This window comes from Sorex araneus, chromosome 1 (genome assembly GCF_027595985.1).
Source record: "Sorex araneus isolate mSorAra2 chromosome 1, mSorAra2.pri, whole genome shotgun sequence".
In the NCBI taxonomy this organism is placed as follows: domain Eukaryota; kingdom Metazoa; phylum Chordata; class Mammalia; order Eulipotyphla; family Soricidae; genus Sorex; species Sorex araneus.
Genome location: NC_073302.1, coordinates 209,568,532 through 209,596,212, shown reverse-complemented (window position 1 = coordinate 209,596,212; position 27,681 = coordinate 209,568,532).

The window sequence follows — 27,681 nt, the reverse complement described above, 5'->3', positions numbered from 1 at the left end:
AGCCTCAACAGGGAATTCCCACAAATATTATCTTTCCAATAAAGAATTCAGAGATGAAGTGCTGAAGATGTTCAGTGAGCTCAAAGAAACCCTGGAACAGGCATCCAGTAAAGTAAAGGAAGACATTGAAAGAAACAGTAGGACAGACATCCAACAAAATACAACAAAATACAGGAAAAAAAATGAGAGCAGTAACGAGAAAGCTACAATCAGAATTGTCACTAACAAAAGATCCGGTAGATGAAATTCAAAACTCAGTGGGTGCCCTCAGTGGTAGAATGACAATAGCTGAAGATAGAATCAGTGAGCTTGAAGATAGAGTTGCAGAAAGCTTACAAGAAACACGGTAAAATGGAAAAAGACTACAGAATAGCACTGGGCAAAAAAAAAAAAAAAAAGAGAGAGAGAAAGAGAGAGATGTAGGGGACAAATTGAAGAGGGAGAACATACAAATCAATGGAGTACCAGAAGATCAGGGAATCAACCCCAATGAAGTAGCAATAGTTAAAGTTACCAACTCTGAGAAGTTCGAAGAGCTGGAGGATGCAGGCATCCAGATCCAAGGAGCCCAAAAGGTACCAGCTAAAGGAGACCCTAATAAAAAGACTCTGAGACATGTCATAATAAGAATGACAGATACCACAGATAAAGACACAATGCTGTAAGCAGCAAGGTCAAAGAAGGAAATTACATACAAAAGAGCACCCCTTAGATTTACAGCAGACCTATCAGAGGAAATTGTCTGAGCCCGAAGAAAATGGGGGTACATAGTGAAAAAACTCAATGAAATGAATGCCTCACCAAGAATATTTTATCTGGCTAAGCTCGCATTCAAACTCGAAGGAACGGATACACTATTTTCTAAATAAACAACAGCTCAGGAACTTCATAGACTCAAAATCAAACCAAAAAGAAGGACTAAAGGGGCTCCTGTAAGACAAGAAGAAAAACACCTTTGTTGTAAGCACAACAAACCCCTACAAAAAGAAGGCACAAAACCCCACGACAATAATCTCTCTCAATGTCAATGGTCTTAATGCACAAATTAAGAGACACAAAGTAGCAAAATGGATTAAGAAACTGAACCCAACATTTTGCTGCCTACAAGAAACACATCTTAACAGTCAGAGCAAACACAGACTCAAAATCAAAGGATGGAAAACAATCCTTCAAGCAAACAACTCCCTCAAAAACGTTGGGGTAGACATATTAGTATCCATCAGTGCAGATTTCAGGCTGAAAAAAATTAGAAGAGACAGTGAGGGCCATTTTTTAATAACCAAGGAATATGTACATTAGGAAGAAATCACACCACTAAACATAAGCACCCAATGAGGGGTCAGCTAAATACTTAAAACAACTGCTAATAGACTTCAAGGAGGACATTGGTAGCAACACAATAGTAGTTGGAGACTTCAACACTGTGCTATCACCTTCGATAAATCATCAATTCTAAAACTCAGCAAGGAAGTACTGGCCATAAGGGAAAAAAATGGAAGAGAGAGAACTAATAGATGCAAACAGAGTTATTTATCCCCTTAAAACCGAATACACACAAAACCACAAAACACTACTCTTCATAGTCCAGGGACCAGCGGCAACATTAAACATGCTTGTTTCAGTTTGATAAAACACAGGGAGCCTGCATCAGAATGTAAATCAATTGTATCTAAGCCACAAGTTTGACCAATTTTATTTTTTTCTTAGTAAAATTGTCTTGATTATGCAAAACAGACGTACATTTCTGTTTTTTTAAAAAAATTTAAAAAATTTTATTGAATCACCATGAGATAGTTACAAGCTTTCATGTTTGGGTTACAATCTCACAATGATCAAACACCCATCCCTCCACCAGTGCACATTCCCCACCACCAATATCCCGGTAACATCCCCATTTCCCACCCTCCCCCTGCCTCTATGGAAGACAATATTCCCCATACTCTCTCTCTACTTTTGGGCATTATGGCTTGCAACACAGACACTGAGAGGTCATCATGTTGGTCCATTATCTACTTTCGGCATGCATTCCTATCCCAACTGGTTCCTCCAGCCATCATTTTCTTAGTGATCCCTTCTCTATTCCATCTACTCCATCTGCCTTCTCCCCTCTGCTCATGAAGCAGTCTTCCATCTATGGGGCAATCCCCCTGGCCCTTGTATCTATTTTCCTTGGGTGTCAGCCTCATATGATGTTATTATATACTCCACGAATTAGTGCAGTCCCTCTATGTCTTTCCCTCTCTTTCTGAATCATTTTACTTAGCATGATACTCTCCATGTTTATCCATTTATAAGCAAATTTTATGACTTTATCTCTCTTAACAGCTGCATAGTATTCCATTGTGTAGATGCACCAAAATTTCTTTAACCAGTCATCTGTTTTAGGGCACTCGGGTTGTTTCCAGATTTTGGCTATTGTGAACAGTGCTACAATGAATATATAGATACAGGTGTCATTTCTACTTTTACATCCTCGGAATATATTCCCAGAAGTGGTATTGTGGGGTCATATGGAATCTCAATTTCTAGTTTTTGAAGGACTGTCCATACTGTTTTCCAGAAAGGCTGGACTGTCAGCATTCCCACCAACAGTGAAGGAGCATCCCTTCTTTCCCCGCATCCACACCAGCACTGGTTGCTTTTGTTCTTTTGAATGTGTGCCAGTCTCTGTGGTGTGAGATGATATCTCATTGTTGTTTTGATTTTCATGTCCCTGATGACTAGCGATGTGGAGCATTCTAAAGACCAGGATCTAACAAGATGCTTAGTGATAACAATACATTATTTTTGTTGTATATAATAATATGTAACATGTAATAATATGTTATCTTTGGAATATTATTTTCCATGTGTCATAAGAATTTTATCTATATCCATGGGGAGTTTTAGATTTTCAGTTGCTTAGATTTATATCTTGTATCTATCACTGATTGTTGTCCTTGAACAAGAAAGATGACTGTAACAGTTTCCTCATATCTGAATGTTGGGATAAAATTGTGGATTATAGAGTACAGTCCATGATGACCTAAAATAAAATCATTATGCAAAAATTGAACATATGATATGTTTAATTAAAAAAATATAAAATTCTTTTCCAGTGCACCTGGAACATTTTCTAAGGTAGACCATGTTCTGGGCCACAAAACATATCTCAATAAAATCTCAATAAAAATATCTCCGAAAATTTCTATCTTTCTATCAGAAAGATAGAAATTTTATCAACTCTCTTTTCAGACCACGATGCACTGAAGATAGAAGTTAATCACACAGTGATGCAGAGATGCAAATCAAACACCTGGAAATTCAACAACTCAGTGTTGAACAACAAGTGGGTCAGGAAGGAAATCAAGGAAGAAATCAAAAGATACCTGGAAACAAATGAGAACGAAGACACGAGCTACCAGAACTTGTGGGACACAGCTTAAAACAGTCTTGAGGCAAAAAATTATAGCTCTACAAGCATTTCTCAGGAAGGAAGAAAGTGCCCACAAAAATAACCTGACTATACAGATCAAGATCTTAGAAAAGGACCAACAAAAGGAGCCTAAACCAGGCAGGAGGAAAGAAATAATAAAACTTAGGGGAGAAATTAACAACATGGAAACCCAAAAAACAATCCTAATAAAACAATGAAACCAAGATCTGGTTCTTTGATCAAATAAAAAAAATTGATAAACCACTAGCAAGACTCACAAAGAAAGAGAGAAAGATAACCCTAAATAAACAAAATGAGAAACGAAAATGTGGGCATCACAACAGAAACCGAAGAAATTCAAAAGATCATCAAAGATTACTTTGAGAGTCTATATGTGATGAAACCAGAGAACCTAGAATAATAGGATAAATTTCTAGATTCTTGTAACCTCTCAGAACTGATACAAGAAGATTTGGAACACCCTAATAGACCTATCACCATCAAGAAAATTGAAAAGTAGGGGGCCAGAGTGATAGTACAGCAGATAGGGCATTTGCCTTGCACAAGGCTGACCTGGGTTCAATCCTCAGCATCCCATATGGTCGCCCAAGCACCGCCAGGAGTAATTCCTGAGTGCAGAGCCAGGAGTAACCCTTGAGCATCGATGGGTGTGACCCAAAAAGCAAAAATAAATAAATAAATAAATAAATAAATAAATAAATAAAAGGATCCTTTGAAGAAAAAGAAAGAAAATTGAAAAGTAATCAAACTAAGTAAGTTTCTTTCTTTTTTTTTTTTTGTGGTGTCTCTGCTTTTGGTATTGGGGTGATTTGTGCCTCATAGAAACTGCTTGGGAGAGTTTCTACATCTTCAATTTCCTGGCAGAACTTGAAAAGGACTGGCAATAGGTCCTCTTTTAATGTTTGAAAGAATTCGCTAGACCTCGGCTTTTGTTTTTGTCCCCATGAACAGCTAAAGCAATTCTTGCAGAAAAAATGAGGGGAGGCATCTCCTTCCCCAACTTCAAACTGCTCTACAAATTGTTAGTAATTAAAACAGCATGGTATTGGAACAGAAGCAGATCCACAGACCAGTGGAATAGGGTTGAATATCCTTACACACACCTTCAAGTATATGATTATCTAATCTTTGATAAGTGATCAAGAAATATAAATGGAGCAAGGAAAGTCTCTTTTACAAATGGTGCTGGTAAAACTGGACAGCTACATACAATAAACTGGCATCATACCTCTACTTAACATCATGCACAAAAGTCAGGTCAAAATGTATTAAAGACCTCAGCATCAGACCAGAAACCATCAGGTATACTGAAGTATACCTGATCAGGAAGTCTGTCTATGACATTGAAGCGAAAGATATCTTTAAGGACAAAATGCCATTGACCAAGCAAGTAGAAACAGAAAAACAAATGGGACTAAGAAGCTTCTGCACCTTAAGACAAACAGTGACCACAATACAAAGACATTCTACAGAATGGGAAAAGATACTCGCCCAATATCCCTAAGATAAGGGATTAATATCAAGGATAAACAAGAAAATGGTGGAAATCTACAAGTAGAAAACATCCAACCCCACCAAAAAATGGGGCAATAAAATGAAGAGAAAATTCCCAAAGAAGAAAACTGAATGGCCAAAAGACACATGAAGAAATGCTCTTCATTACTAATAAGAGAGATGCGGATCAAAACAACAATGAGATACCATCTCACAGTCAGAGACTGGCACACATCCAGAAAAAAAAATAGCAACCAGTGTTGGCATGAATGTGGGGAGAAGGGGACTCTCCTTCACTGCTGGTGGGAATGCCAAATAAACGTTTCTCAAAAAACTAGAAATTGAGCTCCCATTTGACTCAGCAATACCACTTCTGGGAATATACCCTGGAGATGCAAAAAAGCACAGTAGAAATGACTTATGCATTGGTATGTTTATTGAAGCAGTATCTAAAAAAACTGTGTGCCCGGGGAAGAGATGACTGGTTAAAGAAACTTTGGTATATCTACACAATGGAAAACTATTCAACTGTTAGAAAAGATGGAACCATGAAATTGGCATATAAGTGGATAAACATGGGGAGTATCGTGCTAAGTGAAATGAGTCAGAAAGAGAGAAACAGACATAGAAAAACTGCACTCATTTGTGGAATATAAGGTAACATAATAGAAGAATAACACCCAAGAATAACAGAGATAAAGGCCAGGAGGGTGGTCCCGAGGCTCGGAAGCTGATCTCATGCTGGGGGAAACCGGTGGGATGAAGAAGAGACCACTAAGTAAGTGATGGTTGGAGGGATAACTCGGGATGGTAGATGCGTGCTGAAAGTAGGCTATAGACCCAACATGATGTCTACTTAGTGCCTATATTGCAAACCATAACACCCAAAAGGAGAGAGCAAGTAAGAGGGAATGTGTCTGCTGCAGAAGCAGGGAGGGGGAAGGGGTGGGGGTAGTGGGAAGAACACTGGGAACATTGAGGGTGGAGGATTGGCACTCATGGAGAGATGGGTACTCAAACACTGATTGAAACATAATCACAAAACTTTGTAAGTTTATAACTGCATCTCATGATGATTCATCAAAATAATAAATAAATAAATAAATAAATACGTTGCTTAGATTTTCTTTTTTTTGGTTTATAATCATACATTTACCCTGAATCCATTTTGAATTAATTTTTGTGTATAATGTATATTGTTCACTTTAATTACTTTTGTATGTGGCTATCCATTGATCTCATTTATTAAAGAGACTTTGCTCTCTCCATTAAAAAAAAGAAAAATAAATCAAGTTATCCACCTTAAAGAAATGGATGGAATGTAAACATGAGTTAAATTTTTAGCTTCTATATTAGCAATAATACTAAAAAAATATTGATAGAAATTAGAATCAAATTATGAATATGACACATTCCATAGTCATATATTTTGGTAATGATTCTAGGATTATCATCATTGTAGTAATTTAATGAATTGACATAAAAAAGAACCTGGACTTGCTGTAATCTAGAAATTATATCCCACATTCAAGTATTGAAAAAGACAAAGAATCAGAGTGTTGCCCCTTTAGTGTAACCATTCTTTCCTCATTTTATTTTCCCAGCCATTGAAGAAAAACTAAGGTCAACAAAAAAAGTGATTCTGAATCTTATTCAAATTTTACTGAATATTCTGAATACTCATCTAAGATTCCCTATACCTGACTTTAACTTTCCTTAAGTTGCACAATTCTTTCAGCTGTGAAGAATTCAGTTAAGTTGAAATCATGAGACTTGGTGCACCATGGATGAATCTGGGGGGGAGTCAGGCTAAGTGAGGTCGGCCAGAAGGAGAGGGATGGATAGAGAATGATTTCTCCCATTTGAGGGATAGAAGAGGCATAGAAAGGAAATAACAGACAGCCAACTTCCATAGAGTATGATTGCTGGTCAAAAATCTGCACTTACTATGATGGAATAACAGGGCGGAGGGTAGGGGCCTTAAAGGGGACTCTAACACAATGTTGGAGGGAATTCGATACTCTGATAGAGGTTGCAATTGTGGAACATTGTATGTGTGCAACCCTATCTTTAGTAGCACTATAAATTATGGTAAAAAATAATAAATTTTAATAAAAGTAATTTATGTATGGCTTAGATTCTGCTAGGTGGTAAAAATGTATATATGGTGTTCAAGAGGTTCTGGGTTTCAATTCTGGCAAACATATATGCACACACTGTCAGTGTATCACTGTCATCCTGTTGCTCATTGATTTACTCGAGCGGGCACCAGGAACATCTCCATTCGTCCCAGCCCTGAGATTTTAGCAGCCTTTCCTTACTCGTCTTTCCTAACAATTGGAGGCTTTTTCAGGGTCAGGGGAATGAGACCTATTATTGTTACTGTTTTGGGCATATTGAATACTCCATGGGGAGCTTGTCAGGCTCTGCTGTGAATATATATATATACACACATACATATATACTCATACATACATATATTAATTGAATGGGGCAGGGAGATAACCCCAAGGGCTGAAAAGAGGCTATGTCTTGCAAACAAATGTTTAGAAATCATAACATATAGAAACTACTATTTAAATTCTAAAAATATTATTACATAACCACACTCTAAGAACTTTCTACACAGTCCTATTATTTTCTACAGGATAAACTTTTTTTTTCTTTTTGGATCACACCCAGCGATGCACAGAGGTTACTCCTGGCTCATGCACTCAGGAATTACTCCTGGCGCTGCTTCAGGGACCATATGGGATGCTTGGAATAGAACCTGGGTTGGCCGTGTGCAAGGCAAATGCCCTATCTGCTGTACTATCTCTCCAGCCCCAGGATAAACTATTTCTATCAGACTTTAAAACAAATCTTGGACACGCTTGAGCATAAGGAATGATACCTTGTTATCCTGACATTTTTAATTATCAGTACATATAGCATATTATAAGTCTTCAATAAATATTTGCAGAATATATTGAAACTAAGTACAGTGGGTCTTTGTAAAATCTTATCTTATTCGATGCTGTTCCTTTATAACAACACTTAGGAAAAATAATACCCATCTATATAAAATAAAGTATTGCTTGAGTACCACTTAAACATTACTTTACTTACAGGTGAAATTTACAACAACCTACCAAGACATTAATGAGGAATTATTGTTTAAATTTCTGGGAAACGATTAACCCTACAGCAAAGTATAAGAAGAACAAGAAATACATTAGATTAGAGATGAGGTCATTTGTAGTCACCTTAAATAAAATGAAAACAGTATTCTTAAATTAATATTCAGCCCAAACAAAAACTATTACTGTAAAGATATTTAACCTTCTTATGATCTAAGCTTTTTATTCTTATAGTAGTGATGATGCTTACTTCACTAAGATCTTTGGAATACAGCCTGAGAACTAAGCCACTGCCCCATGCCCGCCCAGGAGGGGAAAAGTATTTCTCTCTCTCGCCTCTTCCTTTCCGGGGATGAAGGGCGTGGTGACCGACATATTATGATGACCACAGATGAGGTTTACGACAAAAACTGCAGCAAAAGGACGCGAGGGTGCTCTAGGGAAGGTGGGAGGCACCGGCCCCTCCTGCCGCCGAGATGTTATCCCAGGGGCCGCACGTGTGTGCGGCCTCTCCGCAGCTGCACGAGCGTGAATCCAGACCCAGCTAAACTACTTTCAGCATGGGCAGCTCCTCGCAGAATGTCTCCAGACTGAGAACTAAGCCACGGCCCCATGCCCACCCAGGAAGGGAAAGGTATTTCTCTCGCCTCTTCCTTTCCAGAGATGAAGGGTGTGGTGACCGCCATATTATGACGACCACAGATGGGGTTTACAAGCTTGCAATGATCCAATATCTGGAAGAAATCTCCTTGGACTTAGTTGTTAAAGTTACAGAAATCCAAAACCTCATTTCTCTTCACAACAGGTCTGACTCTAGTGGGGTACTCCTAACAATAATAGTGAGGTTTGTGTTGAAATACTGAATGTAACCAAAGTAAATAGAAAGTAAAGTGAAACTTATCAGTTACAAGGTGGAGGGGGGTGCGGGGGGTGCAGGATGGGAGGTGTACTGTGTGGGTTTTTTTTTTTTTGGTGGTGGGATATGGGCACTAGTGAAGGGATGGTTGTTTCAGCATTGTATAACTGAGACTTAAGCCTGAAAGCATTGTAATTTTCCACATGGTGATTTCAATAAAATAAAATTCTTATATAAAAAAAAGGAATGGTGGGTCTGGTGTCGAAAAATTGAATGTAATAAAAGTAGAGAGAGAATCTGGAAAATCATCTGCCACACAGTTAGGGGGTATATTGAGGTTTTTGGTGGTGGAAAATGTGCACTGGTGAAGGGATGGATATTTTACATTGTATGACCGAGACTTAAACCCAAAAACTTTGTAACTGCTCTCACCATGATTCAATAAATAATAATTTTTAAAACTTAAAAAAAAAGATCTTTGGAATATAGTACCCTAATCAGACTTATAAATGTCCTAATCAGATTTATAAATGCATATTGATAGCTGTTGTTGTTACAATTACTATTGCTATTAGAAAAAGTAAGATTTTATAAGTAGCAATCAAAATTAGATCTCCATAAGCAACACTATATATATATATATATATATATATATATATATACAGTTTTTTAAAGATGACTAGTGGGGTCACTTTAATGCTTAATAAATATAAAGAGTATGCACACTTCAGCCTTTTTTTTTTTTTTTTGCTTTTTGGGTCACACCTGGTGATGCACAGGGGTTACTCCTGGTTCTGCACTCAGGAATCACCCATGGAGTTGCTCAGGGGACCATATGGCATACTGGGAATCGAACCCGGGTCGGCTGCATGCAAGGCAAACGCCCTACCTGCTGTGCTATCGCTCCAGCCCCACACTTCAGCCTTTTTAATTGAAAGTTTTACCATTAAATGCTACTGTTCCAGTTTCTTCTTTTAGACATAAATACAACTCCCCTCCTTTTGTTATCATATGTGTCCAGCATCTTTAATGATATTACATGAATATTTTGAATATCTTGGATCAAAAATACGATATGGTAAATGGAAATTTAAAAATACACTGTACAGGTATAATTATTTATTCAAAATGTAAAGAATTTAAAGGTATCATAAGTATTCTCATACATTTGCTATTTCTAGAACTAGCAGCACTGTAGCACTGTCACACTGTTGTCCCGTTGTTCATCGATTTGCTCAAGTGGCACCAGTAACGTCTCCACTGTGAGACTTGTTACTGTTTTGGGCATATCGAATATGCCATGGGTAGCTTGCCAGGCTCTGCCGTGCAGGCAGGATACTATCAGTAGCTTGCTGGGCTCTTCGAGAGGGGCAGAGGAATCGAACCCATGTTGGCCGTGTTCAAGGCAAACGCCCTACTGCTATGCTATCTCTCCAGTGCAATTTTATCTAGAACTAGTAATAAAGATTTTGCTGGCTAAAGAATGACTACTTTTCATTGTATTTATCTTAATAACATGCATTTTGCAATTAATAGTATATGTATTGGATAAAGAATCTTCTCAAGTTTTATGTAAACACTGTCTATAATACATGGAAACATTTGAAAAATATAATATTAAAATAGGTACTCCTCCAAACAAGTTATTTATGCAGGAGGCACACCCAATGACCCAGTGGTGCTCAGCAATTACTACTAGTGGGGCTAATGGAGCCATGTCGTTCTGGGCATCGAATCAACCCTGGGGATCCTGCATACACAGCATTTCTTCAGCCTGTTGCGCCATCACTCCAACCCTAAAACAAATTCTTTTCTACTACTTAAAACATTTTCACCAAAGAAGCATACTTATCTCTTCTGCATTTGTGATAAATTTTGAAATAAATGATTTGGTTTTAGTAATGAATTTTATTTAATTAAAATATTAAAATACCAATAAGGATATTTAACCTTAGAGGTGGCTTTAAAATATCCTAGACAAATTGCTTTCCTTAGTAATACAATCTATTTTAGAGAGAGAGTATTTATTTCACAAAGATTGCTATAAATCCAAATATCACAATGGAGACTATATACCCGCGCATTCAATCTGATATGCAGCAAAAATATTTATCATTGTTTTCAACATATTGGAAAATGGTAATTTTGTATTCAACTGTAAATTTATTTTATTTGCATTTATCACAATTGCTTGTTCCTTTCTATCTAATCTTGAAAGATATAAACTCCGTGAATTTACATTCTGTTTCATTCACAAATGAATTGTGCTTCTGAATCTTAACATGTTATTCCTAAAACTATTAGCTGTGTGTCTGCTTTATGGGATGTTTCTACATAAGCTGGCTCTTCATCAATTTGGTGTCCATACATTTCTTTGAAAGCTATATTATAATTAGAGTTTAGGTTAATACTATTCAGTAACCATAAAACAGACATAAAATAATTATAACTCATTTAGTGAAATTAGAAAAGAAGCAATTATTAGACTCCCATTGTGAAGCTTTGCTGTGAGGGATAGATAATCTATCTGCGAGATGTTCTTTAGGAACACCATTTTCAAAGAAATAAACTAGATAGATTACCACTCTGTCTTCGCGCACTTGAGGCGTAAGGGGTGGAACTAGAAACTTGTGTTGTAGATGTGAGTTTCCTGAACTTTTTTGGATATTCATAGCAAAAGAAACAAGAAACAGTGATTGTAAATACTCAAGAATATCAACTCATATTTTTGTTTCTTTGTTTTTCGGAGTGTCTGCTAGTATCTATAAAACTAAAAAATGCACTTAAGGAAGATGTTTGCTACGTGAATTTGTTTATATTGTAAAACACACTTTCTGGGGGTTTATAAAACAAAACAAATTTTAAAAAAATACCCTTCTGAGGTACCTACCCCAACAGTAAAAACCTAGTGATAACTCTTTTTTTTTTTTTAGAGTTTTCAAGAATCATTGATTTACTCTAGTGTATTGATAAACTGGAGAGAAGTGTGTTGGGTTTTATAGTTTACTTTCTTATTCAATCATTCACTATCTGTCAAAGTTATGTTCTCCATAAATGAGAAGACATATATATGTATATATATCAAATTTTGAAATTTTAAGTTGCAAAAACAAAGGACAATTTTTCTGCATTCCCTTTCATTAGTTTATTTCCTCTAGTTTCACTGTGATTTGAGACTTTCATTGAAAAGGAAAGAAAAAAGTATAACAAAAAATAAATTACAATAATCTAGTATAGATTTGTATTTTTATTAATGAGAAAATATCTAGTAACAAAAATTCCAGCGGTAAGTAATACGGCTTTTCTATGAAACAAGTCCTATGACTTACCCACAAAAAACCAATGGCATTGAGAAAAATAATGCTAAAATATCTTTAGATTAGCTTTAAGAGAGAAAAGAAGGATCATTCTATCTTATCCTTAGCAGTTTACTTATGTCCTTTATGAAATATGCAGTATCATCCTAATAAAACAATGCTGAAATATACTGCACTTGAGAAGGCATTTAGAAAACAAAGAAACAAGCACAAAAGTAATAACAACAAAGAATTGAATTCATCACTATATTTTTCTTGTGTGATAAGACAAACTTATGTTTTGATTCTTGTTTAATGGAAGCCAAGATGCACTCAGAGAAATTATTTGCGACAACTTAAAAAGGTGGTGAGAAAGTATGTATATATGAGAAAGAGAGAGGTAGAGAGAGAAAGAGAGAGAAAGACAGACAGACAGACAGACAGAGACAGAGAGAGACAGAGATTTCAAAGTATCTTTCTGTCATTTAACCATTCACACGTATTTTGCTTTTAACCTGCTTTCTTGGTTTCTGACGACGAGGGATTCAGTGTTAACAGGAGGTCACCAGGGTTCTGTCCAGAACTAGACAGACTTGCTCTAGTCAGAATTTTATGATGAAAGAATGAGATTTCAAGAATACACTGGTGAGTTTTGTGGTTTGTCATTTTAAGCATATAATGGTAAGTCATTGATTGCTTTCAAAAGTTACTATGTTTTTCTCATTTAAAAATAAAAGTTATATAGCAGCCCCCCAAAATAGGTTGCATTATTCATAGTCCAAGACTTTCAGGCACCATAATTTACATTGAGCTGAAAGGAATTAAGACTTTTAAGATGAGTTCAGTCTTGCTAGACAAGTAAGGGGAATTAATTGAATGAAAATGCAAAATTAAAAGCAAATGATGAATTTGGCTAATTTCTTCCTCTTCCAATGTTCCAGTATATTCCTCTGACCATTCTCCAGGAACACTGCTTGAACTAACAGCTGTGAATTATAGGTTTCCAGTAAAATATGGAGTTTTTTTCTTTCTAAGAAAAAGCATCTGATGAACAGTTGTCTCAAAGATTTAGAGGATTCATTCCAGTTTTTAATAATCCCATGTGGCTTTAAAATATTTTAATACTTTCTCTCAACATGATTACTACTATACAGCTGTGAAATTAGTAGGACAATTTAAATAGGAAAATGACTTTTTTTATCTTTCTATGTTACATCAGAATTTTGAAGAATAATATAATGTCTTAAAAGCAAAAAGAAATAATTATTAATGGTTTATAGTTGATCATATATATTAAAAGTTATTAATTTATTTAATATTTTATTATAAAAAGAAAATGATTCTATAGTTGAAATGTCAATTCAATTTATTCGAAAATCATAAAAAATATTAAGTGTATGAAATACAGCATGGGATTTGAAAAATTGTTTTACACTTGTGTTGGATATTTTCTTTGCTATAGTTCTACTGAAAGATGTCCTAAATTATGTTTTAATATTGATAAATATTTAAGTGTCAGATATAGAGGCATTAGAAAGGATATCATATTGATTTTACACGTAGATTTATTAGTATCCTCATATAAATCAGTGCTAAAAACCTCTGTAGAATATATAAATTTGTGTCCATGAAAAATCATATAAATGGTGGATACATTAAAATGAAAAGTATATATTATAAAATAAGTTTCTAATAAAAAAAGAGCTTCCTGAAATACCCTGAAGATGATCCTTAATGTAGACAATACATTTCCTGTGTGAAACTAACTTGATATTATCTTTTGCATCATTTTATTGATCGTAACAACAAAGGAATATTTTTAAAACAAGTTACGGGCTGGAGTGATAACACAGCGGTTAGGGTGTTTGCCTTCATGCGGTTCAGTTCCCTGGTTTAGATTCCCAACATCCCCTCTGGTCCCCAGCAATGCCAGGAGTAATTCCTGAGTGCGTAAGCCAGGAGTAAAACCCTGTGCAATGCTGCATGTGAACCAAAAAGCAAAAGCAAAAATAAAAAAAGTTACTATTTCAAGAATGCTAAATTTGAAGGAGTTATTATTTTTTAATTTTATTTGAAATTAAATTTTTTTGGTTTTCCATTTTTCTCAAACTTGGGAGTAAATTTATACTAGAACTTAGGATTCAAAAGCTTTGGATGTGAAACTAATGAAACATACTTCTCTGTTTTTATTTTTTAATTTAACAGTAATTCCTTCAAAACAATGATAAAGTAATTCATCATTGGCAGAGTAACTTTTAGTTACTGTATGTTTTCTTTACCTCATTATAAAATTTATGTAGAAAAGAATATTTTGCTAGCACATATATTTCCAGTGACCATAGAACAACAACAAAACACCATAATACATCTCCAATATATAAGATCTGTTTGTCTTAAAAATATCTCATATCTTTTAGCATAAAAATAATATTAGTGTTCAGTGTGGATGTGAAAACTATGTTCTGTATATTTTAGCTTTTTAGCTATTCTCCTAACATAAAATAAACCAGACCTCTATTGCTCCCCCGTATTTCAGTACCAAGTCACAGCATGTCTCTTAAATATGATATTTCAAATTTTATTTTTATGTTCGGTTATTTTTACTCTGTTACATTTCATAAAGTATTTTAGATTTTTAAGATGAAAAACAAAGCAAATTCATGAGGAAACTGCAATTGTAACCAGTGAGCATTAGGATGAATTTTCAGGTCCCACATTTCTGATGCCCTTTAAGATGATAAAATGTTAGGATAAAAATCTTATCTTATGACCTCATTGAAAATAAGCAAGAATTCAAGAAGCTCATCCTTGTTGTTGTTGTTCTGTTTCTTATAACAATTTGTGGGTGTATGCCAATGCTCTGGAAACAGATTCATTCCTGGCAGTGAGGGAGTTATTAAGAACTATTGATCAAACCCACATACTCACATATGCAAGTACTGTACCACATTCTCAGCCCAACATACTCATCTGTTGGGTGGACCATCTTTTTTGTTTTTTGGGGTTTTTGTTTATACTTTTTGCGTCACACCTGGCTATGCACATGGGTTACTCCTGATTCTGCACTTAGGCACTTAGGCACATATGGTCCCCTGAGCACTCCTGGAAGTGCTCAGGGGATCATATGGGATCCTGGGAATCGAACCCTGGTCAGCCACGTGCAAGGCAAACACCCTACCTGTTATGCTATTTCTCCAGCCCCAAGGACAGACCATCTTAGGAACGATTTCTTTCTCAAGGAGAACATTATTTCTTAGCATATTCAAAATGAAATGAAATGAAAATAATAACTAACTCAGTTGCAACTTTATTCATCAGAAGTAAATTACTATCCAAATATGTCTTTATGACAAAATCACGAGTTTAGAAAGCCAAATACTTATGAGATAAAAGTTAGTATCAAGAGTTAATTAACAAATCAAAATCACATTTACGAAGCTAACTAACCTAAATCTAAAATTTAATTTTATTCCGTTGAAATCAACTTAAAAGTAAATAAATACTGGACGATAAATACACAATAATGCAACTAATCAGACCATTTAAAAGCATTAAATTTGAGTAATACAATGAATTTCTTCTTGAGTTTGTTGATTCATCATCATATTAAGTCTTGAATCATCATTTTATTAATTTTTAGAGTTCATTTCAAGCCCAGAAATCATGGAAAGAGAATAAAGTGAGAATACAAGTGAAGAATGGATAAAAAAAGAAAGCGACAAAAACAAAGAAATAAAAATGAAGACAGGAGAATATGAACATAAATCTAAAAACATTGAATATGCCATAGTTTGATATATTTATTAGTTGAGGTTAGGTTTACTATTTTGTTACTCAGAACCTTAATTTTAAAACTTGTTTTTTGTTAACATCCTTTCTCTAAATTGAATTGTAACATGGTATTTACTTATCATATTCTTTCTATAATCACTGTCAATTTTTATAGCAGTAAATTAGCACAGATGCATCAACAGAAGGAGACTCTCCAAAAAATGAAGACATCTGTCGTTTTGAAGAGGGACAGAGAGCCTACAAGAGGAGTGATACAAAAAGAAAAGTTCCTAATACAGGCAGAGCAAGGCAAGGGCTGATGTGAATCTGAATTCAATCTGTTCAATGTCAAGGTGTTTATTGTTGCATCCATGACAGGAAAGTGGTGAAACATACACACATATATGTGCAGGCAGTAATCAAGATATACGAGGTCTGAACATTTTGTTCTATAAAAATGAAGATATCGGTGCATCTTTTGAGGTTACTCAGAATATTGTCAAATCTATGCATATTAAAAATATCAGAGAGAAACTAGATTTCATATAATTCTTACAGTATGTTATGATAAAAGTCTGGTACTTAGCAATGATTAAAATAATCAACAATATTTTTAGTGATTTGGTTATGTCCATAAAACACCTTGTTTAAGCCATATAGTTTCTTTTCTATAATTAAATAAAATCAGTTTTAAAAAAACAATCCCCTCTAGATATCAATAGAAATGATGACAGACACTATTAAAGATATTAACTACGTTCAAAGTTTACTATAGAGGGAAAAAAATACCCTTTTTAAAAATCATGTAAAAATTTTTCTTACATATTTCAGGTGTAATAAAAACAAAGACATGAAGTTTGCTAATCTTATAATCTTATCACCACAGAGATATTGTTATGAGTTATAAATATATAGATAAAAATATATGGATATGTATTTAATCACATATATACATATAATGAATCCATTTGTGCCCAGCTCTAACTATATCTTATATTTGTTAGTTGTCTATCCTATAGAAATATAGAAAACATATATACATAAAATTGATTTACAGAAGTGTTAGTGCTCCTAAAAATGGAAAAAAATTAAGTTAATACATGACTCGATTTTTAAATGAGGTTTTAGATAGTTTTACCTTAAGTTTTTGTCACAAGCATTTTCACCGTTAACGTTTTTGTGAATAAAATATTGGTCATGGGCAATTTTTTTATTTGGTTTGATTTGGAAGTCATACTGGTGGTCGTAAGGGGGCTACTTCCAGCAAATTGGTCTCAGGTCAATTCTAGCAGTGGTGTTGTGGGTTGTAACAGGGGATCATGTGGTGTTGTGATTGCAAAACATGTACTCCATCCCTTGGAACTATCTCCCCAGAAATAAGGCAATTTTTTGTCAAAGATAAAATAACTGAGAATTGGGTTTGAACACTTTGTTTCAAGTCTGGTTTAGATGCAGACTTTTATGTTTTTTGACAATTAACCCTCATAGTGAACTATGCAGTGACAAGATAATGACCTAATAATGACAAGAAGGCCTGTTTCTCTTATAAACTGGATGATTATATATTTTCAAATATGCTAGTGAGTTATCTACAATAAACACAATATCTTATTCTTTACACAACAAAATTTAACATTTTTGGTTAATTTATATATACATATATATATATCTTACTTTCTACTGCAAAATTTATCATTTAATTTAGAAGATGTAGCAAAATAAGAGTTCATCCATTCCAATCCTCCAAAAATAATTATATAATTACCCATGAGTACTGATTATAAGGATTTTTTTTTCTTTTTTCCTTTTTGGGTCACAACTGGCAATACACAGGTGTCACTCCTGGCTCTGCACTCAAGAATTGCTCCTGGCAATGCTCAGGAGACATATAGGATGCTGGGAATTGAACTCTGGTCAGCCGTGTGCAAGGCAGACACCCTACCTGCTGTGCTAGCACTCCAGACCCTAAGTTTTTAAGCTATCATTTCTCTCTCATTGGTATTGAAAAGTATGATACAGGGGCTGGAGCGATAGCACAGCGGGTAGGACATTTGCCTTGCACGCAGCTGATCCGGGTTCAGTTCCCAGCATACCATATGGTCCCCCGAGCACCACCAGGAGTCATTCCTGAGCGCAGAGCCAGGAGTGACCCCTGAGCATCTCTGGGTGTGACCCAAAAAGAGCAAAAAAAAAAAGAAAGAAAGAAAGAAAAGTATGATACATACTTGAAAAGAAAAATTGGCCCCAAATTTGGCTTAAAAGATTTGGTTAGATATATGGACTGGGTGTGTGAAAATATATAGATTGGCCATTTAAATGTAGGTTTATATATGTTTTATCAATTGTATGTTACATTTAATGGCAATATATCAGCATTGCTTGTGTATCATTTAGATAATCTAAATCACTGTATCACTGTCGTCCCATTGCTCATCAATTTCCTCGAGCAGGTGCCAATAACATCTCCATTTGTTCCTGTCTAGTTCAGGGTCAGGGGAATGAGGCCCACTATTGTTACTGTTTTTGGCATATCGAATATGCCCCGGGTAGCTTGCCTGGCTCTGCCATGCGAGATTCTGTCATACAAGATTATCTGCGAGATAATCTAAATATATTTTATAAATATTTAAAATATTTACCATTACTAGGAATCAATTTACATGTCACAGAAAAATTACACCTGTGTTACCTGGAAGTTACTTTCATCCGTGTAATCTGGTGACCGGCAGATAGAATTGCAGGAGGAAATATAGAATGTGATGTGATCTGATGGATGACACACCCTAAGAGTCACTTCAGGTGGGAATACTAGTCCATAAGATCAGCGGCATTTTAGGGAGTGTGAAATGATAAGCTAATGACATAAAATGTACTCTGGGCAAACTCAGCCAATCCAACAACTGAGTGACAATATTTTAGGTTAGTGGAAGCTAAAACACAGACTACCCCGTCCACTATCTCAGGAAAAGGTGATATGGACACAGTCCACAGTCAGAGAACTACAATATAAAAAAGGAGGATCATGAGTGGTAACAGAAACTGGGGGACAGCTAAGAGATCTCTTGAAGGGCTGCTCCCACAACCTTCCACTGAAAATGCTGTTACCAATAATGACTTCTGATAAATTCATTTCCCTTCCCATCTTGATCATAGACATAAAAACAAATGAGAACCAAATGCCAAGACACAGCACTATTATAATATAGAAAATTAGCCCAGATGCATAAGTGGGTAAATTTAGCAAGTAATAATTGCAAAAATAAGATAAAATACCTTAAGGAAAATGAGAAATTTTGAAAGGTGAAACAAAGAGTTAAAGAATGCAGTAGACAAATATTTTAGAAGCATCATAATGAAACTGAACAAAGGTAATTTCAATTAAAAACAGAAAAAAATCCAAGATATAAAAAAAATAACTATGAGAGATAGTTAAAATAGTAGATTCCGGTGCTTGCCTTGCATATAGCTGGTCTGGACTGTATCCCTGGCATCTCATATGGCCCCCTGAGCATTGCCATGTGTGATCTCTAAGCACAGAGCCAGTAGTCAGACCTGAACAAACCCCGGTATTACCCAAAAAATGAAAAATAATTAAACAAACATACAAACATATATAACCTAAAGAGCAGCAAAAGTTCTTCTCAAAGAAATTAAAAGCAACTTTAAAATTCCAAATAAGCATGTTGACTAAGAAGAAAACATTGACAGATAGTAAATAAAACACAGAAATCATGCAAACTAGACTTAATATTATAGAAGTAAAAGTATCAGGGATTGATGATGAAATTGCATTAATTTCTGAAATGAGAGAAGGAACCAAGATCTAGAGAAAAATAAGAAAACCTACAAGAAATCTAAGACTTTATTAAAAGATTAAGAACATAATCAGGATAATGAGCATTTCAAAAGATATAGGGTTATTCTGAGCAAGATTTAGTCAGAAGAAAAAGGCAAATTACAATGAACTCACTCATGTGTGTATAAAAAAGCAAGGAAATAAACCAGTAAAAACAAACCCTGAAATTAATTCCAAGAGTATTCCCCCAAGCACTGAGGCATACTTCCTTAACACAACTGGGTATGACCTCACTGTCACTGTCACTGTCATCCCATTGCTCATCGATTTGTTTAAGCAGGCACCAGTAAAATTCCATTGTGAGATTTGTTGTTACTGTTTTTGGCATTTGCAGGTAGCTTGCTAGGCTCCGCTGTGAGGGCTAGATACTCTCAGTAGCTTGCTGGGCTCACCAAGCAAGTGAGGGGTGGAGGAATTGAACCCGGGTCAGCTGCATGCAAGGCAAACGTCCTACCCGCTGTTCTATCACTCCAGCCTGGATGTGACCTCAAAAAAACAAAAAATTAAAAAAAAAACTCATAGCTAAAATTATTCAGTGGAAATGTTTGCAACAAAATTTCTTCAGCAAAATTTAAAGTAAATTTGCAGAAGACACTTTCAAAGGAAACATTCAGTGTTATGTTCCTTAAAAATATTTCTGTCATAAATCTTAAAAGTTAAAATCACCCTGCATGGAATACTTTTACATCAGCTTCTTAGTACTCTACTGTAGCACTATCATCCCATTTTTCATCGATTTGCTCGAGCGGCTACCAGTAACTTCTCCATTGTGAGACTTGTTGCTGTTTTTGGCATATCGAATATGCCATGGGTAGCTTGCCAGGCTCTGCCATGTGGGCAGAATACTCTTGGTAGCTTGCCAGGTTCTTCGAGAGGGGTGGAGGAATCGAACCCAGGTCAGCTGCATGCAAGGCAAACGCCCTAGCTGCTGTGCTATCGCTCCAGTACATCAGCTTCTTAAAGATTAAAATTTATAAGGATAAAAGAGAAGGTATAGAGTATTTTGGAAGTCATAGATATCACCTATTTTCCTTTTCCAAATAAATGATGCTTATACAATATATTTCATAGCCACAAATCTCTAATTCATGGAAAATAAAAACTAATTCAATATATTTCATTTAAACTTTGGTCGATATTTTTGAAGTTGTGGACAGTTCTGTGGCAAGATTATATTCATCATCTTTTGGAGAGGTGACTAATTTCACTATTACTTACAATTATACTGACTTTTTCACAAAACTTGGTCAAATCTATTAGTCTTTACCTTTGCCTATTTAAGTCAATAGCACTTCTTCTGATTAGTCTCTTGGTACTCACTAATGTTTTATGTATAATGATGCTTAAATTTAATTGAGCTGTTAAGTTCTGTTTAATTATGAAGCATTGTGATACCTTTAGCACTTTTTTCTCCTAGGCCTACTTTTTCAATTTACATTCTTTATGTTGTTTGAACATTTTGTAGGCATTCTAGTTTTAAATTTTAATCAAAATACTAACTTTGCAGTGATCTTAGTGCATACTTTCTATTTTAGAAAAAAAAGAAATGTTTTTTTAAATACATTTGTGGATTGTCTAAACATTGACCTTTAAGTGTTCTTGCTGAACTATTTTTTGACCTGAAAACAAATGGAAATTCAATAATTCTAAAAGTGATGCATTGACTATACCTTTTAAAACTCCCATTTATTGGCAATTGAGTGATGCTTATTAATTTCCACAAATATATCTCAGTGTGAGAGTTATTCTGATGAGTGAGATAGCACTTTTTTTTTCTATTTCACATCCATTCAACCAACCATTTTATACATGAACTTGTTAGACATTTATTGTATGTAATATTCACAGGTAAAGCTAGTGGATAGCATAAATTTAAACCAGAATATTCCAGCCACCTTTACACAAAGTATGCACTTTCTATTTCAGTTGAAGAATGAATAGAGAGGTACCTGAAAGGAATTAGAAGCAAATATGTTGAGTCTCCATATAAAAGCATAAAATGACTTGTGAGTTTGAGAGAACAGACTTCAAGGATAGTGTATTGAATGGAGCTGACTTATTAAATCTCCCCTCCCCCCCCCCCGTCAGAGTTCACCAAGATTGCAGCCCTGGAAGCTCTTCAACACATCCTGTAAAGCTGGATAATCCAGAGTGTGCAGGGTTCAGGCTGAGAAGCATTGCATCACCTGACCATAACATTGGATCACAGGGCCAATTGGTCAAGAAATGCCAGGAGAGTGCCCAAACCTATACATGTACACCCCTAAAGAAGGCATGTGAATAGCCAATAAGCATACAAAAAAATATAGGGCTAATGGGGAGGCTTACATATGTTGGATTCCTGACATCTCACATCATCCCTGCACCCCTTCAGGAGTGATCCCCTAAGCACAGGGCCAGAAGTAAGCCCTGAGTGCAGCTCACTGTAGCAAAACTAACAACTACAGTAATAACAATAACTAAGCATTCATCATCATATATTATAAGTAAAATGCCAAACAACAATGAAATATCATCACGTACCAATGAGAATGGCACATATCAGACAGTCTGGAAACAGCATTGAAAAGAGATGCAGTAAAAAAAAAAAAATCCTCATTCACCATTACTGTAAAGGTCATCCTGTTCAGCATCTGTGCAGAGTAGAGACAAATTTTTAAAAGCAATGCCTTTTGGAGTGGAGATGGTTAGTTTCTGAGCAGCATAGGGTGTGATGCAAGTACAAACAAAAAAGGATGCATGCTATACCTGGAGAATATATGTTGGATTTTAAGGAAGGTGGGAGCAATTGGTCAAGGGATTTAGGGATCATATTAGAATTTCTGTGTTAAGTGCAAGCATTGAGTCTTACATATACATAGAACATTAAGCTATACCTCTGAAATTCTATAGTAGAGTTAAACAGTGATAATCCATAAAAAGGGAACAGATTTTAAGTGATATTCATCAGTGCTCAGCCATATTCATGGCTTTGTGCTCAGGAATCACCTCTGGCAGATGACCAGAGGACCATTTGTGGTGCCAGAGATTTGAACCAGGGTCAGTCACATACAAAGCTAGTGATTTACATCCTGTGCTATTGCTGGCCTCTTGCTAATGTTTCTTTTTAAAAAAATCATAAGTAGGTGCTGAATTATGTCAAAATATTACCAGAATTTATTGATGTATTGATATGAGCTTTCTTCTAAGTTTGCAATGTTGCACAGTTTCTATAAACTTGTTTTTATCCTTTTAAAATTGGGAAAATTTCTTCACTATAATTTCTTCATCAAGTCTTCACTTTTTCTTTTCTTCTGAAACTCATATGTTAGATATGTTGTTGCTCATAAATCTACTTACTTCATTTTTTAAATTTTTTCTCTCCCTTCCTTTTTGCACTGAAGAATCAGTTTTTACCTTCTTCCATACTATGTCTAGTACTTCCAATTTTGTGGGTTTTTTTTAATATCAGTTACTATAATCATTAGCTATTCATTATGCATAGAATTTTTCAAATTTCTTTTCTTTTTTATTTATCTGAGCTTTCTTTTCCACTGACTTCTCTATGCTATTATGTTGGATCCCTGACCGGTAGTTCACCAAAGCCAGTGAATGAAAAGACTACTCTTAATACAATCTGCACAACGAAGGGGGCTAGTGGTCTTATTCACTCAAGGGCAAGCAACCTCAACTGCCTCTTGATCATAGCTCTTATTCCTTACAATTTCACAATACAAAGCAACACTTACCTAGGCTCTAGAAAGAGCATTGTTGTTGAGACCTCGGGATGAATAATTGGAGGTTGTGTTCAGGACAGGATGCAACACTTGCTAAAGGAATTAGGTATGTCAGGGGAGTATTAGCATATCAGATCCTTATTACAAAACCAATTCAAGTGCCCATAGCTCTGAGTGTGTGGTTTTGATAGCTTCTGAGGATCTGTGAAGAGGCTTGGAATCTGACTCAGGGTTCATAGTTGCTATTGTCTGGATGCAGAGATGGAGTCAAATTGGTCTTACTGGGGATTATGGTTACATGTTCCCAATTACAGCTGTGCAGGAAGCTGATCTTTGTAGTGCTTGGGGGGCTTGATTTGAAAATACTTGGCTGTTATTGTACCAGTGAAGTTAGCAGAACTCGGTAGCTATGGGGTGATGCTGTACTCATTTGGATACCACATTTCAGGGAGCACTTTGACACTGATTGTGAGTAGGTCTTTGCTGATGTCAGATGATCAAATTTATAAATATCCCAATATACCTGAGTACTGTATTTAAGTAGATATAAAAGATGACCAAATGTTTGGGGTTAGGAAGAATAGTTAGTATTACCCTTTGATATATCTATTTATTTTTTAGTCTAATTATTTTACCCCTTTAACATGTTCAGGCTTGGATGTGACCAAGGATAATTATGATACAAATTTGTTCAACCTCTGGAGGCAAAACTTCAGATTAAAAATAACCCAAGGTATCTAGACACATATATGGGAGCCAACCAGAGCTCCACACATGTGGATCCCCTTATTATCTGAAAACACTTTGAAACTCCTCATCTGCTTGCTAGAAGACAGCAGTGGTCTCTGGGGGAATGAAATTCTTGATTTGGATAAGCAGCTATCAGTTAGCTATAAACTTACTATGCTACTGATCTAGGGCTATTGGGGCTCAACTCAGAAATGAAGGTTCAAAAACTGATATTGAATAGCAACAGAGATGATCCCTGCATTAAGACAGAAATATGAGAAAACTTCCCATCACTTGCTTCAACTCAGTGGATCTGGAAGGGTTTGGGAATCTGAGCAGCCTGAGCACTCAATGCAGCCCCACCTTGTTTCTTGACATCTTAAAGTCAGCACTAACATCTGATTCCAGGTCTGCTTGGTTATACCAAACCTCGACACCCTGCTAGGAATCTAACTTTGGACTTCACATATTTAAATCAAGTAATCTACCACCAAATTTCCTTACTAAACTTAAATTAAGTTGTTCATACAAAAGTAATAGGAGAGGACTTTCAGCAAATGGAGAAATGCTGGAGGAATAAAGTCTGGTGATCAAAGCTCCGGACTAAAGTATAAACAGAAATAGGAGTGGGAGGTAGGCAAATAGTGCAAATATAAAATGGAATTCCTCAAAGGAAATAACTTTGTCCAGAGGACAAACAAAAGGTCACAGAACTGAAGAAGATCATAAATAATGGAGCAAACCATCATCATTTCAAGACTTCCAAGTAGATTTAGAAAAATACAAAATATTGAACAGATCTACAAAAGTACACAAGAATATTGTGTATATTTAAAATTTCCAAAAATAGATTGATGGTATGAAGAGCACATTGAATAAAATCCACCTAACACTGCATAAAAGTGTGTTCAATTTCACAGAAGAAAAAAATATCAGAATTTGAAGATAGTAAACCACAGTCATGTCTCAGTGGAAGAGAAGAAATGACTGAAAAAAATTTAAATTAAGGAGCATATGGAAAATATTGGACAATGAGAAATACAAGCTTTTAAGTTACAAAAGTACTAGAAGGTAAATAGAGAAATGAAGCAGAGACAATATGCAAAGAAAAAACTTAGAAATTTACAAACCCATGGAAAGAACTAGGAATAGATCTCCTGAAAGCTGGATGTTTTTTTTTAGTCCACCGAGATTTATGTTTGTTATAGCACAGTTACGTTATTAATAGTCAGGGAAAACTTACTGAGTTTGTGATTCATGTGGCAGACTACAACGATTCTGTAAGTTTGATCTTCAGATCAGACTGAGCACAGTTACTCACTGAGCACAACTGGGAATGGCTCCCGTGCACCTTGAGCACTGCCTTCAGCTGTCTTAGTGGCACTGTAGCACTGGCAGGCTTAGGTTCCATCACCTTAAATTGGTCAAAAATAAAGAAATAAAATAATAAATGCTTCCATAAAAAAGTAATCTACAAATTCATCTCTATTAAGCTTTCACTCCACTTCTCAGCATGAACCCTATCAGACAGAAAATAATGGAATCAAATATTCACCCTGTAGAAGATATAAGTATAAACAGGGTACTGCAACTCAAAATTATTATTCAAATATAATGGAGAGATATATGTTTTAGGAAAGAATGGCAAAGAAAGGTTACCACCACCAGATGTGCTTTAGAAGAAATACTGAAAGTTCTTTCTACATAAAAATTAGAAACAAAAAAATTAGAAACAAAACATCATATAATCAAAATAAATGATACATACTAATATATTTACAGAATAAAAATAATGATCTGGCACAATAGAAAATTAAAGTGGAGAAATATAAGGCTAGAACTAGTGATGATAATTACATACCTGCTGGTGTTTGTATGTGTGTGTGTGCGCGCCCCCCTCCACACACACACAAACACACACACTCGCTTTAAAATATAGAAAGTGTGAAAATAGTTCCTACGGGAAACACACCCACACACATATTCAGTTGAAGAACTTTTAGCCGAAAATATTAAAAACTGAAGATAATTAATAGAGTAAATTCTCAACATAAAAAAGAAGAAAATGGGAGAGAAGAGCTATCAAGGTTTCAGTTATACCAATGATATGAGTGAGGGATAAAGCCATACACCCAAACACAGATTCAACAGAATTGAAAACATGAGATTTCTATGGCAATCACTGAAACTTTCTAATGTGCCTGTCAAGTTGACAGGTGGAGATATAGTCAGGATTGGGTTGGGTTGGGAATCTGGGAACCCTGGTGGAGGTAAGTTGACATTGGTGGAGGAATTGGAGTATTCTGTGCCGGTTATCAGTAACTTTGGTAGTCAAACAAAAACAAAATAAGGAAGAAGAAAAAATGGGAGAAGAGACAAATGCAAAAAAATCATAGGCAAAAGTTAAAATGCAATAAGTAGCCCCATGCCAAAAACAGTAACAAGTCTCACAATGGAGACGTTACTGGTGCCCACTCGAGCAAATTGATGCGCAATGGAATGACAGTGACAGTAACAGTGACATGATATCAATAGACACCGTACACTTGTCTGAAATCACTGATAAAAATTCTCAGAATTAATGCATGGATTTAAAAAATGGATGTACCTTTAAGACTCACATCACAAATATTGACAAACAGCAGATCAGAATTTAAAACTTGAAAACCCAGATATTAAAACTATTGAAATAGATAAAAGAATAATAACTACAATTCTCAGATTTAAAAATATATATATTTTCAACAAAAAATGTGATTAGACAAAATATTTATATTGTATGTTGTTCTAGGTTTAATTCAAATGATGATATAATGGTCATCAATGTATACCCTACATGGTGCCATCCAAACGTAGAACATAATTATCAGTAGCATTTGAAGGGGAAATTGAAATAATTGGAGGGCATCTCATCACTTACAGTAATAGATATATTATCCAGGCCCGCAAAGATAGCAAGTATCACCATTTAAAAAAGTATTTAAAGAGATAATTTTAATCAGCTAAGTGAAGAAACTTTAATTAAAATTATGTTAGGATTTTGATAAATTGTAGGACAATCAACTGTTGTCGATAAATCACTTGGTATTATGAAAAAATAACACTTTGCATATCTAATATATACATGAAATAGTCTATTAACCCACTGCTAGCTAAATATTCAATAGCATCTTCTACCAAATTTATTTTGATTTTGTTTACAAAATTCTACAAATTTATCACACTCTACCACCTACAAATGGGGTTAGATTAAATGTATTTCTTCATAATTTAATCTTAATAATTGACCCAAGTCTACAAATTCAAGTCATGAATACCTTTTGGAGGCCAATACCAAATGAATGTCCCTGTCTTCCTAAAAATCTCTGTGGCTTCCATAAGTTTGGAAGAAAATGTAGCAAATTTGGC